Below are 17,463 nucleotides of genomic sequence, written 5' to 3'. Positions count from 1 at the left end.
CTAAATACATCACACTCAAGTCAAAGCTTAAAAATCTGAGGAAGCAACTCCTAACAGCCCAGATAAATGTCCCAAATATCAATGTACAAAACATAAATAATCTTAAGCTAAAAGCACAAAAAATAAGTTGCTAAGTAAAAATTACTCATCTTACTCAGTCTCACCTCTATCTCACCAAATACTTTCTGTCATTTCTACTTCTCGTTTTAAGCCAAATATTAAAACGTTTTTAATGGAAATTATTTACTATGCCACCCTTGCAGGAATTGCTTTACTCACTTTACTATTTGCAGTAAAACTATATACGGTAGCACCCTCAGGGTAAAATATCAGACAGAGAATCTCAATTACTGTAGCATTTTGCTTAATTATTATCCTCATAGTAGGAATAACAGTTACTAACAAAAAGTAACACATAGGCCTTTCCAAACATGTGCCTCTGCCTCTCATTGGAAAAAAAAAAAGTTGCTTCTATCTCAACCAATCGGGCCTAATAAAAAATGCTGCTAAAAAGCCCAGGACTAATGTTTTTACCCTTCCTAATTCAGCTTTTTCAAAAATTCTTAACCAATAGAATCATGGCTATTTCACAAACAACTACCCAAAACATCTACAAATGGCATTGCTCCTTCAACCAATCCAAAACCAGAAATCTGTCTGCCACCCCCCAACAGGAAGTAGCAAAACAAACAAACAAACAAAACCACATTGCCCCTCATCCTTTTATAACTATAGGGTCTGGAATGACAGAGCAGGAGCACTGTCATCTCAGTCAAACATCGCCACTTTAAGTTCCAGCCCCTTTTCTAGCCTCCTGCATTTCAAAGAAATCACTTCTCTTCTAACTACAAGCAGCCGGAAGGAGTAGACAGTAAAACACAGATAAGACACCTCGGGCACACAGGGAGGGGGGAAAGTCTCTTGGGTAACAGCCAAACTTCACCCTCATACAATGGGCCCCAGTGAAACAGTGGGCCCTAGTAAGCACATTCCTTTCCCTTTACATGCACTAATATAGGGAAGCTAAAGGTAGACTTGGGGTATACCTGCAGCTTCAGGAAAATGGATGGAAATGCACACAAACTCTCCCTCCCAGATAAGTGAGACAAAGAAACACAAGAAACATTCCAAGCCTATAATAAGCTATCCCACATCAAACCCTTAAAAACTCAGTCTGTAAGAAAAAATGCCTCTAACCTAACTTGGCCAGAAGCCCCTCTCAAGTTTATTCTCCAAAATAAACCTGTCTTTAATTGTTAAGCAGCTTTTGGTGTTTCTCTTTCTTTCTTACACTAGTAAGCTGAGCTTATAGGCTAAAAAGCTATAAGTAGGGAATGATTTTTAAAGCTCAGTGTTATTATGGGTAGTAGTCTTAAAGAATAGAGCAATAGCATATATTTGAAAACAGCAAAATGAATTCTCAGCATACAATAGAAGTTCCATGCAAGAGAGTCAGGAGGAAACACAAGGAAGGTGGAGGGGCACTCATAGAAGGTCTCTGCTGAGTTTTCACATTCAGCCTTATCTTTTTTATTATGTGTATTTAAGGTGCACAAGACAATGTTTTGATACATGTTCATAGAGAAATGATTACTACAGTCAAGCAAATTAACATCTATCATTTTGTGTGCATGTGGTTAAGAGCCCCTAAAATCTATCCTCTTAGAAAATTTGCAGTATACACTACAATATCATTGACTATAGCCCTCATGTTGTACTTCAGATCTCTGGATGTATGCATCTGTATCACTGAGACTTTGTATCCTTTAATATACATCTCCCCAATTCCTGCCACAGGTGTGTTCAGAGTTACAGTGTTTCAGAATCAGGTCAGTGCCTGCCTTCCTATGATGGCTCAGCTTGTGCCTGGATTCAGGGAACACTTAGAGAGACCTTGGATCCAGGGCCTGGAGTGTACACCAGCTTGGTATGGTGGTAGCTCCAGTCTCTGAAGGGTGGGCATCCATGGAGCAGCTGAGGCTTGGGGGTTATGGCATGCATGAGGTTGAGAGAGGAGGCAGGTGATTTCCCAAAGTGGCTCAACAGCAGCTGCTTCTTGGGTGAGGGAGGGTTGTGAAGCTGTGCCTTCCTCTATGGGGTTTCCCCAACAGAAATGTCTGTTTCTTAACTCAGTGACAAAACATGCCAGTGTCTTGTTTGAAGAAGGCCCCTGGGGACCATGGTGGTTCCTGCCATGTGGCTGATATCAATAGCTTTCACCTTTCTTCTTTCACCCTAGCCATCTCCCGGAGTCTCAGATATGCCAGTCTCACCAGTGTTCCTTTCTGTGGGTAGTCCCCTTTTTTATTGTGTTTTGTTGTTGTTATTGTTTTTGCTCCACTGTGTGGCCTCACATTCTTTAATGTGCCTTTGAGCCCTCTTAGAGATATTTTCATTTGTGGATGGCCATTTATTTTCTTTGGGGGGGATAAAGGCTAGTATCTCCAGTTTTGCCATCTTGATGACACTCCCCATCACAATTTGTTTGTTTCCATATCTTGGCTATTGTAAACCATGCTTCAATGAACATAGAAACACATATATGTTTACAAGGTGGTGATTTCACTTCCTTTGAGTATATACCCAGAAGAGGGATTGCTGGGTCATAATTAGTTCTATTTTTTAAAATTTCTAGAGGAAACTCCACACTGTTTTCCAATATGACTGCACTAATCTACATTTCCAACAGTGTCAATGGGTTTTCTTTACTATACACCCTCACCAACACCTGTTATATCTTGTCTCTTTGATAATGGCTACCCTAACAGCTGTGAGATGGTATCTAGTGGTTTCAATTGTCATTTCCCTGATGATTAATGATGTTGGACATTTTTATATTCCTGTTGGCCATTTGTATGTCTTCTTTTTAGATGTGTCTATTCAGGACCTTTGCCCATTTTAAAAACTGGATTATTTGTTTCATTGCTATTGAGTTGAGTGTTAGTTCCTTCTGTATCTTGAGTACTAAAGTCTTATAAGATATATGGCTTGCAAATATTTTCTCCCAATTGATTGGCTGCCTATTCATTTTGTTGATTGTTTCCTTTGGCATGCAGAAGCTTTTTAGTTTGATATAATGCCCCTTATTTATTTTGGCTTTTATTGCTTGTGCTTTTGGTGAATTATTTTTTAAAAAATCCTTTTCAGACTAATGTCAAGAAGTTTTCCTGTTTTTTTTTAGAATTTAAATGTTTTGAGGTATTATTTTTTAAGCTTTTAGTCCATTTTGAGTTTATTTTTGTGTATGGTGTGAGATAGGGGTCAAATTTCTTTTACGGGTGGATATCCAGTTTTACCCACATCAGTTATTGAAGAGACTATCAGTTTCCCAATTTGTCTTCCTGGTGAACTTGTTGACAATTAATTGGCCATATGTGCTTGGGTTTATTTATGAGTTCCTTATTTTTTTCCATTGGTCTATGTGTTGGCTTTTATGCCAGGAGCACTCTGTTTGATTTCTATAGCTTGCAATAAATTTTGAAGTCAGGAAGTATGATGCTCCAACTTTATTTTTCTGTCTCAATATTATTTTGATATTTAAAACTTTTTGTGGGTTTATACAAATTTTAGTATTTTTTGTTTCTGTGGAAAATGCCATTAAAATTTCTATATAGTGTTAAATCTATCGATCATTTAGGATATATAGAATTTTAACAGTATTAATTCTTCCAAACCAAAACACAGGATATCTTTCTATTTATTTATTTACTTATTTATTGACAGAAGGTCTCACTCTGTCACCCATGCTGGAGTGCAGTGGTGTGATCATAGCTCACAGAACCCTCAAATTCCTGGGCTCAAGTGATCCTACCTCCTCAGCCTCCCCAGTAGCTGGAACTATAGGCATGTGCCACAATGCCTGACTAATATTTTAGGATTTTTTTTGTTTTTGTAGAGATGGGGCCTTCTTTCTGTTTATTAATGTTCTCTTTAATTTCTTTCATCAATATTTTATAGTTTTCAGTATACAGATCTTTTACCTGAACCAGGCATGGTGATTCACACCTGTAATCCCAACAATTTGGGAGGCCACTAGAGGCCAGGAGTTTGAGACCAGTCTGGGCAATATAGCAAGACCCCATCTCTAAAAAAAAAAATTTTCTTTGAAAAAGTGGCACAGATCTTTTGTTTCCCTTGTTAGATTTATTCCTAAGTATGTTCTGTTTTGTAGCTTTTGTAAATGGTATTGTTTTCTTGACTTCCTTTTTAGATATTTCTTTGTTAGTGTATAGAACCAGCTGATTTTTATGTTGATTTCATGTCTTGTAACTTTACTGAATTTATTTATTATTGCTAATAAGTTTTTTTGGTGGAATATTTACAGTTTTCTAAGTAAAGGATCATATTATATGCAAACAGAGACACTTTTACTTCTTCCTTTCTGATTTGTATGGCTTTTCTTTCTTTTTCTTGTCTGATTACTCTTGCTAGTACTTTCAGTACTGTGTTAAATAGAAGTGGCAAGAGGGAACATCCTTTCTTTTACCAGACCTTAGCAGAAGCTTCAGTTTCCCTCATTGATAATGATATTCACTGTGGATTTGTCATAAATGGCCTTTATTATGTTGAGGAAATTTCCTGCCATCTTTGTTTGGGCCGCAATAGCAAAATCTCTTAAAATAAGAAATTATAATCACGAAAAATTTAGTGCTCACAGTTCTGGAGGGTGACAAGTCCAAGATCAAGGCACTAGCTGATTCAGTGTCTGGTGAGAGCTTGTTCTCTGTTTCAAGATGGCATCTTCTTATTTTTACATGGTAGAAGGATGAACAACTCTTTTAGGCCTCTTTTATAAAGGCACTAATCCCATTTTTGAGGGAGAAACCCTCCTGACTTAATCATCTCCTAAAGCCCACATCTCTTAATACTATTGCTTTGGGGTTTAGGTTTCAACATATAAACTTTAGAGACACAAACATTCTTACCACAGCATCTTCTATATCTATTTTCCTTGGATTTTTTTAACCATGAAAGGATATTAAACTTCATCAAATATGCTTATTGCATCTATAGAGATGATTGTGTGGTTTTAATCTTTCATTCTCTTAATGTGGTTTATCATATTGATTGTTTTGCATGTATTAAACCAACCCTGTATCCCAATGATAAATCTCACTTGGTCATGGTGTATAAACCTTTTGATGTGTTGTTGAATTTGGTTTGCTAGCAATTTATCAAAGATGTTTTACATGTATGTTAATGAGAGATATTGGTCTGTAGTTTTCTTTACTTGTGGTGTCTTTGGTTTTGTATTAGAGTGCTGCTGGACTCATAAAGAGGTTAGAAGTGTTTCCTCTATTTTTATTTTTTGGAAAAGTTTAAGAAGGATTGGTGTTATTTCTACTTTGAATGTTTGGTAGAATTCAGTTGTGAAGCCAATTGGTCCTGGATTTTTCTTTGCTGGGAGGCATTTTATTACTACTTTAATCTCTTTGTAATTGGTATGTTCCAGCTTTCCATTTCTTCTTGGTTCAGCCTTAGTAGGTTGTATGTTTCTAGGAATTTACCCTTTTCCTCTATGTTATCCAATTTGTTGGCATATAATTGTTCATAATAGTCTCTTATGATCCTTTTTATTTCTGAGGGATCTGTTGTAATGTCTCCTCTTTAATTCTGGTTTTGTTTCTTTACTTTTTTTCTTAGTATAGCTAAGAGTTTGCCAATTTTATTCTTTTCTAAAAGACAATTTTTATTTTTAGTATTTTTCTATAGTTTTTCTACTTTCTGTTTGACTTGTTTCTATTCTAATCCCTATTATTTTCTTCCTTTTGCCAGCTTTGGCTTAGCTGCTTCTTTTTCTAGTTCCTTGATGTGTACAGTTAGGTTGTTTATTTGATATCTTTCCACTTCTTAAATTTAGGCATTTATCACTACAAACTTTCTTCGTATTACTGCTTTTATTGCATCCCATAACTTTTAGTGTGTTTTTTCAGTTTTATTCAGTTCAAGATGTATTTAAAATTCTCTTTTTGATCCAGTAGTTTTTAAGATTATGTTAGTTTCCTTGTATTTATGAATTGTCCCCCTTTCTTGTTGTTATTGATTTCGAGTTCCACTTCATTGTGGTCAGAAAAGATACTTCATATAATTTTGATCTCCTTAAATTTGTTAAAACTTGTTTTGTGGCTTAACATGTGATGTATTTTGGAGAATGTTCCTTGTAAGCTTAAAAAGAATGTGTATTCTTCTGCTGTTGGGTGAAAAGTTCTGTACATGTCTGTTAAGTCCATTTGGCTAACGGTGTTGTTCAAGTTCACTATTTCTTGATTTTCTGCCTGGATATTCAATTTAATATTGAAAGTGGAGTGTTAAAGTTTCCTATTATTGTTCTACTGCTGTCAATTTCTCCTTTCTTCTCTCTCAATATTAACTTTAGGTGCTGAAAAGTTGGATGCATATACGTTTACAATTATTCTATCTTCCTGTTTAATTCCCCCTTTTATCATTACGTAATAACCTTCTTTGTCTCTAGGGACAACTTTTGACTTAAAGTTTACTTTGTCTGATATATGTGTAGCCACTCCTATTTTCTTTTGATTACCGTTTGCACGGTAACATATCTCTCTTATCTAACAAAAGTTTTGTACTCCTTGGCAAACATCTCCCTATTGCCTCCCCTGCCCCCAGCCTCTGGTAATCACCATTCTACTCTGCTTCTCAGTTAAGCTTTTTTGCATTCCACATATAATTAAGAGCATGCAGTATTTGTCTTTCTGTGCCTGGCTTACTCTTTTAGCATGATGTTCTCCAGATTCATCCATGTTGTCATAAATAAAAGGAATATTTTCTTTTTAAAAATTAGTAGTGGCTCAGTCAGTCGCTCTCTGCGTGCCAGGTGCTCGGAAGGGGGCGGCTTCTCTGGTGCCCAGCGTCAGACATGGTAGAGGCGATGGATCTGGGCAAAGACTCCAACAGGCCCAACCATTCCTGGACTCTGTTTGCGAGGGAGAAGGCAACTCTAAGTCCTTATACGTGCTGCCCAGCCCAGCCAAGCAGCTGCTGCACCCCCGGGTGCGGGAGCCCAGGCCACACCGCTGACCCAGCCCGGGGATGCCTCTGGCGGCTTTGTTGTCTGCGCAGTGCATCCTGGACCACCTGGAACGCCGCAGCGGCTGGAGCTGGCAGCCTATGGGCTGGGCCCCGCCTACGCGGCCCACTCAGGCAGGGCGTGGGGGTGGCCCTGGCAGAGCGCGCCAAGGAGCCCAAGCCGTAGCCGCTGGTGGGGCCGCCTTCAGGGATGCGGGTGACGTGGCTTTTCGGGCCTACGTGAAGGAAAATGCCCGCTCGCCCCCTTCGGTCGCAGGCAAAGCCTGTGGGAAGTGATGGAGGAAAGCCGGCTGGCGGAAGAAAGGCTCCTCAGAACCTATGGGGCCAGGAGCAGGGGACACCCCAGGAGCCCCCACTGCGCCCCCAGACGCTCAAGCAGAAGGCGGAGCAGGACCCGGAGCCTGAGGATTGCCGGGAACCGCGGAATAAGAGAATTCCAGCTTTGCCTGAAGAACACGTGAAGGAGGAAACCCAGGAGCATGAAGCAGCCGTCAAAAACATGCCTGCGGAAGCCACCAGGGAGTTTGAGGCGGCTGAGGTAGATGAGAGCCGTGTTTTTTTTTTAATCTTTTTTTATTTTATATTTTTCAAGACAGTTAAAGCATTGAAATGTTTAAGCGGGTGACTATATAATTCATAACATGACTCAGTGAAAACAAATGTAGTATGAGACTGAGAGGTGGCAACGTGCTGGCGACCCTTGCTCGCTCTCAGCGCCTCCTCGGCTTCCATTCTGGCCACCTTGAGGAGCCCTTCAGCCCGTGGCTGCACTGTGGGAGCCCCTCTCTGGGCTGGCCGAGGCTGGAGCCGGATGGCTCTGCTTGCAGGGAGGTGGGGAGGGAGAAGCGCCGGCGGGAACCGGGGCTGTGGTGGCGCTCGTGGGACTCGAGCCAGCAGCTGTGGAGGGTGCATGGGGTCCCCCAGCACTGCCAGCCCACCCGTGCCATGCTTGAATTCTTGCCAAGCCTCAGCCACCTCTGGCGGGGCAGGGCTGGGGACCTGCAGCCTGCCATGCCCGAGTCCTGCCCCCTCCACCTGCACGGTGAGCTCCCGTGGGCCTGACCCTCCCCTACCGTGGCGCCGGGTCCCATCAACTGCCCAAGGGCTGAGGAGTGCAGGCGTGCTGCGCAGAACTGACGGGCAGCTCCACCTGTGGCCCCAGCAGGGGATCCACTGGGCAAGCCAGCTGGGCTCCTGAGTCAGGTGGGGACTTGGAGAACTTTTATGTCTAGAGGGAGGAGTGTATATGCACCAGTCAGCACTCTCTGTCTAGCTGTGGTTTTGTGGATGCACCAATCAGCATTCTATCTAGCTAATCTGGTGGAGACTTGGAGAACTTTTATGTCTAGCTGGAGGATTGTAAATGCACCAATCAGCACTCTGTGTCTAGCTCAGGGATTGTAAATGCACCAGTCAGCACCCTGTCAAAATGGACCAGTCAGCTCTCTGTAAAATGGACCAATCAGCAGGATGTGGGTGGGGTCAGATAAGGGAATAAAAGCAGGCTGCCAGAGCCAGCAGCCGCAACCAGTTCTGGTCACTTTCCAGGCTGTGGAAGCCTTGTTCTTTCACTCTTTGCAATAAATTATGCTGCTGTGCACTCTTAGGGTCCACACCGCTTTTGTGAGCTGTAACACTCACCTCTAAGGTCTGCAGCTTCACTCATGAAGCCAGAGGGACCATGAACCCACCAGAAGGAAGAAACTCCAAACACGTGTGAACATCAGAAGGAACAAACTCCAGACAGACCACCTTTAAGAACTGTAACACTCACTGCAAGGGTGTGTGGCTTCATTCTTGAAGTCAGTGAGACCAAGAACCCACCAATTCTGGACACAAAATGAAAATGTCTTATCAGGGATTTTCGAGCTCCTGCTTAAGTAATTACTATGAAATAACAACTTCTGGAAATGAGGAATAGTGTGTGAAGAATAAATTACCATTGGTATGGGGGAGGGGAGAGCCAAACAGGAGAAGTAGAAAAAAGTGTAGCCAGCATACCAGTGTTAGCTACAGTGTAGTTTTATACCTTTTCTACTTGACCAGGTCTCTTAGGTCCTTTCTCTGGGTAAGTATTTTTAACACTAAAGCGATTATAAATGAAAAAGTGGCCAATAGAGTGACTACTCTCCTCAGGGCTTTGAACCGGTTGGGATAAGGTGGCAAGAGAAAAACTTCAATGTGTAATGCTATCCCCATTACCTATTGTTAGTGTGGCTATGGCTTCGCTGAGTCTTTCAGAAATAAGGCAAACCGTGAAAACACAACAGGAACCGCACTATTAGCTAAATTAAGGAAGTCGGGTTCGGTTGGACTGCCTTCTGATACAGCAAAACCCCATCTGACCACAAGGATAGGAAACTGGCTCCATCTGAGTAAAAGCTAATATGGGAATATAAGTCGTTGTCATTAGCAGGACCAGTGGTGGAGCAATGAAGGGGATTAGTCCTGCCAGAGTTACCTATAATGCTGGCTTTGGGCTGTCAGGCAGGTACATGATGGTGCTTCTTGGCCTGGCTGGAAGTACTGCTTACTCCTGCTTCTTTTTAAAGCTGCAGGAGGATGTACGATAGCATTGTGTCTTGCTCATATACACTGGAAATGATGAGAAAAGCCAAGGCCTTGGAAACAAAGGGGAAAAGTTCTGCTGGAGAGACATCTTGAGAGAACGTATATCTGTTCCTTTGCTGGCTCCTAGTCCCACTGAGAAAGAGTACTTAAGCATCTTAGAAGATGCTTGAGAAAAGTTCGGGATGAAGTGAAACATACTGGGCCCTATTGAAAGTCTTGTTCAGGAGGATGGCAGGCAGTTCTGATTAATGTATTGTTACAGCTAAATGGAGGCATTGAGTCAGAGGCATGGTTTTGTTAGCATCTCACAGAGAGATGGAAAACTGAGCTGCAAGAACCGTCCAGGACTCCTGGAAAGGCACTTCCTACAAGTGGATCAAGAGCCCTGATTTTGAAATACATATAATAATGTGTGATGATTATCCGCCCATGCCTGAGGAAGACAGAAGCACAGCAGGAGCAGGAGGGTGAGAATGGGGGAGAGACAGAGGAGGAGGGGGACTTTCTCCAGCAGAGGTGGGAGCTTGCCATTAAGATCATTCGGCAGTTAATGGAAAAATTTAACTTGGATCTACCAACAGTTACGCAGGCCTTCTTAAAAAATAATAGTGAGTTGGAGACTACTTCCTCCTTCTTAGCATCTGGTCAGAGAGCTGATAGATACCCCATTTGGTCCCAACAAGATGACATAGATCTGCAAAAAGATGATGAGGATACCAGAGATGCATTGGTCAAAAAACTTAGTGCTCAGAATGTAGCTTGGAGGATTGAGTTTTAAAAGAAATAATTGGCAAAATAAAGAGAAAAAAAAGTCGTGGCAGATGAAGTGGTTAAAAAAAAATTGTGACCATTGAACATTAGAGAGTTCTTGCGTTAGAACTGGCACTTACCCTCTGACCAATGCTGCCATTGCTGTGAGAGTCCTAGATTTTGTAGCCAAGCGAGTTGTATAGCAGGGATGAAAAGAAAAGAAACTGGATATACTTGGAGCTCTCCTTGGCAAGAGTCAATGTGTTTATGAAAGGAAAATCTAAACCAGAGAGGAGGTGGTCCTCAGTAGTAATCCTTTGCTGGAATGAACCCTTGCTATATTAGTGACAGAGTCAACGGAAATTTAGGAGGCATAGGCCATTTCAGGCATCATAAGTGATCTCCTTTCCTTTGGCAGAAGCTCCCTAAAATTGTGACAGATTGCATATCAAGAATCTGGAAATATGGGAAGATTTCATTATGAGGCCTTGAGCATGGATTATCTCCAAACCCAGTGAGCTCTGATTTCTAGACTGCTTTGAAAAATCCCATATTCATTTTGCTTAGTATTTGGGGACACTCCTCCTTGGCTGTTCTTTTCTTTGAGCCCTTCTCAGTCATGTCTGTAGGATGTCTTTCTTTACCTACGACTCAGTTTTGTTTAAAACACACACACAACCCTAGAGAATCTCAAGAATAATCTTACTCCATTAATAATAATGTTTTTATTTATTGAGCATAGTTTGTTCTAAGCATTGTGTTAGATTTAAAAATTAGTGCATTGACTCCACTTCGTTTTTTTGGTTTTTGGTTTTTTTTTTTTTTTTTTTTTTTGGTTTTGAGATGGAGTTTTGCTCTTGTCGCCCAGGCTGGAGTGCAGTGACACGATCTCGGCTCACTGCAACCTCCACCTCCCAGTTTCAAGTGATCCTCTTGCTTCGGCTTCCCAAGTACCTGGGATTACAGGTGCACACCACCATGCCCAGGTAATTTTTGTCTTTTTAGTACAGACAGGGTTTCACTGTGTTGGCCAGGCTGGTCTTGACCTCCTGACCTCAGGTAATCCACCCCCCTCGGCCTCCCAAAGTGCTGGGATTACAGGCGTGAGCCACCATGCCCAGCCTGACTCTACTTTGTTTTGCTATTTACTGAAAATGAATATAACTTTGTATTTGAAAAAAATTGAACAGTATTCCATTGTGTATATATACCACATTTTCTTCCTTCATTCATCCACTGATGGATGCATAGGTTGACTCCATATCTTAGTTCTTGTTAATAATTCTGCAGTGAACATGGGACAGCACATACCTCTTTAGCACATTGATTTCAATCTTTTGATATTTACCCAATAGGGAGATTGCTAGATAATACGGTATTTCTATTTTTAGTCTTTGAGGAACTTCCTTATGGGTTTAGATAATGGCTATACTAATTTACATTCCCACCATTAGTGTACAGGATTCATAGTTTTGTCAGCACTTGTTAGTTTTTGTCTTTTTGATGATAGCCATTCTATTAGCTATGAGGTAATATCTTCTTGTGGTTTTAATTTTTGCTTCCCTGATGATTAGTGATGTTGAATATTTTTAAATGAAACTATTGGTCATTTATATGTTTTTTGAGAAATGTCTCCTCAGGTTCTTTGCCAATTTTACAACTGTGTTATTTTTCTAACTATTGAGTTTTTAACTTCCTTATAAATTTTGGATATTATCCTCATCAGATATATGCTTTGCAAATATTACTCTTACTCTACAGGTTGTCTCTTCACTTTGTTAACTGTTTACTTCACTGTGAGAAGCATTTTAGTTTAATGTTATTCCATCTGTATTTTTGCTTTCATTGCCTGTGCCTTGGGGGTGATACTCAAAAAATAATTACTCAGGTCTATGTCACGGAGCTTTTACCTTCTTTTTTTCTAGTACTTTTACAGTTTCAGGTCTTATATTTAAGTCTTTAGTCTATTTTGAGTTTATTTTTATACATGGTGTGAGGTAAGTTTTTAAATTCTTTCTTCTGCATGTGGGTATCCAGGTTTTCCAAGACCATTCATTGAGGAGACTGTTCTTTCCCCATTGTGTGTTCTATACATCTTGATTAATCATCAATTGTTTATAAATTCATGGATGTTCACTGGACTCTATATCCTGCTTCTTTGGTTGACATGTCTGTTTGTATGCCAGAAACATGATGTTTTGATTACTATAGCTTTGTAGTGTATATTTAAGTCAGGTAATGTGATGTCTCTAGCTTTGTTGGTTTTGGTCAAGATTGCTTTGGCTATTTGGGGTGTCTTGTGGTTCCATGTAAATTTTAAGATTTTTTTCTAATTATGTGAAAAGTATTATTAAAATTTTGACAGGGATTCTATTGAATCTATAGATTGTTTAAGGATAGTATGGACATTTTAATATTACATCATCTGATTCATGAACATGGAATAACTTTCTGTTTGTGTTTTTACCAATTTCTTTATCAATGTTTTGTAGTTTTCTGCATATAGATCTTTCATCTTCTTAAATAAATTCACTCCTAAGTATTATTTTTTGTAGCTATTGTAAATGGGATTATTTATTAATTTCATTTTTGGATAGTTTGTTAGTGTACAGGAACGCTACTGATTTTTACAATGTGATTTTTTTCCTACAACTTTGCTGAATTAGTTAATCAGTTATAACAGGTTTTGGTGGAGTGTTTAGGTATTTCTGTATACAATATCATGTTGTTAGCAAACAGATAATTGCATTCCTTCCTTTCCAATTAAGATGCCCTTTATTTCTTATTCTTGCCTAATTCCTCTGGCTAGAACATCTAGTACTATGTCGAAAAAAATTAGAAAGAGTGGGTATTCTTGTCTTGTCCTTGATTATTGAGGAAAAGCTTTCAACTTTTCACCATTGTGTATGTTGTTAGATGTGGGCTTGTTATATACGGCCTTTATTGTGTTGAGGTACGTTTCTTCCATACCTAATTTGTTGAAAGTTTTTATGGTGGAAAAAAGTGTTGAATTTTGTAAAGTGCATTTCCTGCATCCATTGAGATGATTGTATGGTGTTTGTCCTTTGTTTTGTTAATGTGATGTGTCACATTTATTGATTTACATATGTTGAACCATTCTTGCATGCCTAGGATAAATCTCACTTGATTATAGTGAACGATCTTTTTAGTTTTGTTAAATTCAGGTTGATAATATTTTGTTGAGGAGTTTTGCATACTTGTTCTTCAGGAATAGTGGCCTGACCCTGTGTATCCAGTCCCAGGTTAGCCCCTGAAGCCCCAGGACCCAAGCCAGCCATCTCAAACCTAGCCACTAGCTTAGCACGGATACATTTAGCCTGAAGACCAACACCAGTGGACACAGGCTCCAGGACAGCTACTGTGGCTTCAGTGACAAGGCCAGCACTGACAATCCTAGGCCCCAGGCCAGTTCCTGCAGATTCAGGCTCCATGCCATCCTCAGTACTAGGATGTTCTCAGGCTCTAGACCAGTCTCAGCTGCTCCATGACCCAGAGTCTGCTCCAGCAGACTCAAGGTGCAGGGACATTAGACTCCAGTGCCAGGAAGGATTCTATGAATTGAAGTTCTAAGTCCACTCCTGAAGACAAAGGCTTTGGGCCAGCCACCATGGATTCCAACTCCAAGGACATTTTACTGGTCTCTGTTGCCAGGTCAGCCTCAGAACAAGGCCAGTCCTTTTGGGCTCAGGTTCCAGGCCCATTCCAGTGGATCCAGGTGCCAGAGCCATCCTTGTGCCTATCCAGCCCCTGCAGACTCAGGCTCAAGGCCCACACCAGCACCAGGTCATCCCTGTGGATCTAGACTTTAGGCAGCCCCGGCAGATACAGGCTCACCCTCATAGACACAGCCTCTAGGACCATCCCCACAGACTCAATCAATAGGTCTACCTAAGGGGATCCAGGCTTCAGGCCAAACCCACAGACCTAGAATCAGTTCTTCCCACCTGCTGACTCAGGCACCAGGCTGGCCTGCCAAAGGACTCTTGCAGCAACGCTGACCTCAGACCATCACGGAGAGCCTTGCTAAAATCTCTAGATGAGATGACTGGTGAAAATGTTTCCCAGACAAATCCAGTCTGCAAAGACTGGAATAATCTTTACTTTGTCAAATGTGCAGACATCAACATAAAGCTAAAAGAAACAGGGAAAACTAAAGAGATATAATACCACTAAAGGAACACAATAAACTCCCAGTGCCAAATTCCAAAAAAATGAGGATATACAAACTGCCTGACAAAATATTTAAAGTAATCGTTTTAAGGAAGCTCAGTGAACTTCAAGAAAGTAGAAACAATTCAATGAAATCATAAAAATAATAAATGACCAAAATAAGAAATTTAACAGATATTTAAATTATTTTAAAAAACAGATATTCTGGAGTTGAAAAATACAATTAATGAAATTTAAAGAGTATCAATAGCAGAATTGATCAAACAGAAGAAAGAATATGTGAACTCTAAGACAGGTTATTTGAAAATATACAATCAAAGGAGGAAAATAGTACAAAAGGAATGGAGAAAGTTTATAAGACCTATGGAATGGTATCAAAAGAGCAAATGTTTGAATTATAGGAGTTTGTGAGGAGCAGAGAAAGATAAACGGATAGAAGGAGTAAAGAAATAACAGCAGAAAACTTTCCAAATATGATAAAAGCTATAGATACCCAGATACAAGAATATCAAAGGTCTTCAATAAGTTTCAATCCAGACCAGAAATATAGCAAGACTTATTATAACCCAACTGTAATAAGTGAAGAACAAAGAGAGAATCCTGAAACTAAGATAAAATAACTAAATAACATATATGGTAGTTTGAATGAGGCTTGGATCCATTAGCAGATTTCTCAACAGAGAATGTGGGATGATACAGTCAAAGCGCTGAAGCAAGCAAACAACAACAAAAACTACCTATCAAGAATAATGTACAAGGAAAATTGTCTTTTGGAAATGAAGGAGAAATTGAAACAAGTAAAAGCTGAAGAAGACCAAAATGGCTGACTACAGGCACCCAGCACTCACCTCCTCCACAAGGAAGAACCAAAACAGCAAGTAGGTAATCACACATTGAATATAGTATGTAGAGAAAAAATGCTGGAATCCAGAAGGGAAGCAACTGAAACACTCTGAGGCATGAAAGCTTGAGGTGGCAGCACAGAGAGGGAAGTGAGGCATCCAGTCAGATTAGCTCAGAGCCAGGAGGGACTCCCATCAGAGGAAAAGGCAAGTAAGAGATCCTCAGCAGTCCACATGCCAGAGTCCTGTAGTACATGCTACAGGAAAGCCCCTCAGCCCTCAAAGGCCCTGAGTAGTATAGGGATTTGCCTGGGGTCCATGTGACTGCACTGTTCCACGGAAGGAGTTCATGCAATATTACATCCCCAGGACCCAATCAACTGCAGCACGACATCATTTTGAGAACAGACCCAATACAAGACAACATTTTGCACTATGGCTTAATAGCCCCTGCATCTCCACATCCCTGGGGTCCCACTAGCATCCTCTCATATCCATCCAGAAGTCTGTAGCATCAGAGCATTAGCTGGACCGAGTTGTGCAGTAAATCTGAGCCCATGGAGCACTCTAAACCTGGAAGCAGGCATTCCTGCACATCAGAGAGTCTGTGCTGAGAACATACAGAATGGAAATACGCACTTCCCAGAACTTGAGGCTGCCTTCCTGGGTCCACCACCACAAACAGTTACTCTGTTCCCTTCAGTAATTATATAAATAAAGTTTATAAGCTATTTTTAATTTTTAGTTATTTCTTTATAGTTAAACAGTTAATCTTTCAAGAAAAAAATGAAATAACTCAGAAAAAAATCAAAGAGTGAAGAAATCCTATATGACATATGGGACACAATCAAGTGAACAAAAACTCAAATGTTGGGAGTTCCAGAAGGTACAAACATGGCAAAAGGCATAGAAAACTGATTTAAAGATAATAGCTGAAAAGTTCTCATGTCTTCGAAGAGATGAAGACATTTATATGCGGGAAGATCAAAGAATCCCAAATAGACCCCATCCAAAATGTCTTCTCTGAGGCACATTATACTCAAATTGTCAAAAGTCAAAGACAAACAAAGAATTGTAAAAATATCAAGAGGAAAGCATCAAGTCACATGAATCTCCATCAGATTAACAGCATATTTCTCAGCAAAAACCTCTAGGCCAAGACAGAATGGGATAATATATTCAAAGCCCTGAAAGAAAAAGAAAAAATTGTCAGGCAAGAATACAATATCTAGCAAAGTTATCCTTCAGAAATGAAAGAGGAATAAAGTCTTTCCCAGAAAAACAAAATCTGAGCGAATTCATTATCACTAGACCGGCCTTTGAGAAATGCTTAAATGCACTTCCTGCATCTAGAAGTGAAAGGATGATATCTCCCATCATGAAAACACACAAAAGTATGAAACTCACTGGAAGAAGCAGATACACAAATGAGAAAAAGAAAGGAACCAAATGTCATCACTATAGAAAGCCATCAAATTGCAAAGATAAGTAATAAGAAAATAAGAAAAGAACAAGGATATACAAAACAATTAAAAGGCAGTTAACAAAATAATAAGAAGTAGTTATCAATAACAGCCTTTAAAATAAACATATTAAATCCCACAATTAAAATTAAAAGTTTTTTTTCCAAGATGGTGGATTAGAGGCATTGTTAGCATGCCTCTCCTACTTGGAAAGACAAGATAGTGTCTAGACATACACAATGTGAATTTTTTTCTAATAAGCAGGCAAGAACTTCACAGGAAAACTGAAAGAAACCGCAAACTCTTTGAAAGAAGTGGCAGGCTGCAGCCTACACAATGAGTCAGGCAGAAAACTGTAAGTCCTCAAAGTGTGAGGGGGGATAAACTGCCCCCAAGATATACACTACTACTGGGGAACCTGACAATACAGGCCATGGGGGAAGGCCTTAATTCTATCCAGCCCTGAAACTGGTTTAGGGAGTAGTGGGGAACAAAAAATTGGGAGCACCAGCACAAGAGCCTTGCATGCATTCCCAGCCTCCAGTGTGGACCAAGGAAGCCATTCCTGATCCTACCTCCCAGGGGACCTCACAGAAGTC

General features: G+C 40.2%; 2 pseudogenes; one reads left to right on the top strand and one right to left on the bottom strand.

Annotated features, from left to right (window-relative positions):
- Positions 1-7,276: 7,276 nt before the first annotated feature.
- Positions 7,277-10,405, top strand: LOC100435501 (telomeric repeat-binding factor 2-interacting protein 1-like; annotated as a pseudogene).
- On the bottom strand, positions 9,071-9,814 carry LOC103890795 (transmembrane protein 69-like; annotated as a pseudogene).
- Positions 10,406-17,463: the final 7,058 nt, after the last annotated feature.

Source organism: Pongo abelii, chromosome 4 (assembly GCF_028885655.2).
Source record: "Pongo abelii isolate AG06213 chromosome 4, NHGRI_mPonAbe1-v2.0_pri, whole genome shotgun sequence".
NCBI classification, from domain to species: Eukaryota; Metazoa; Chordata; class Mammalia; order Primates; family Hominidae; genus Pongo; species Pongo abelii.
This window is presented reverse-complemented; position numbering and strand designations above follow the sequence as displayed.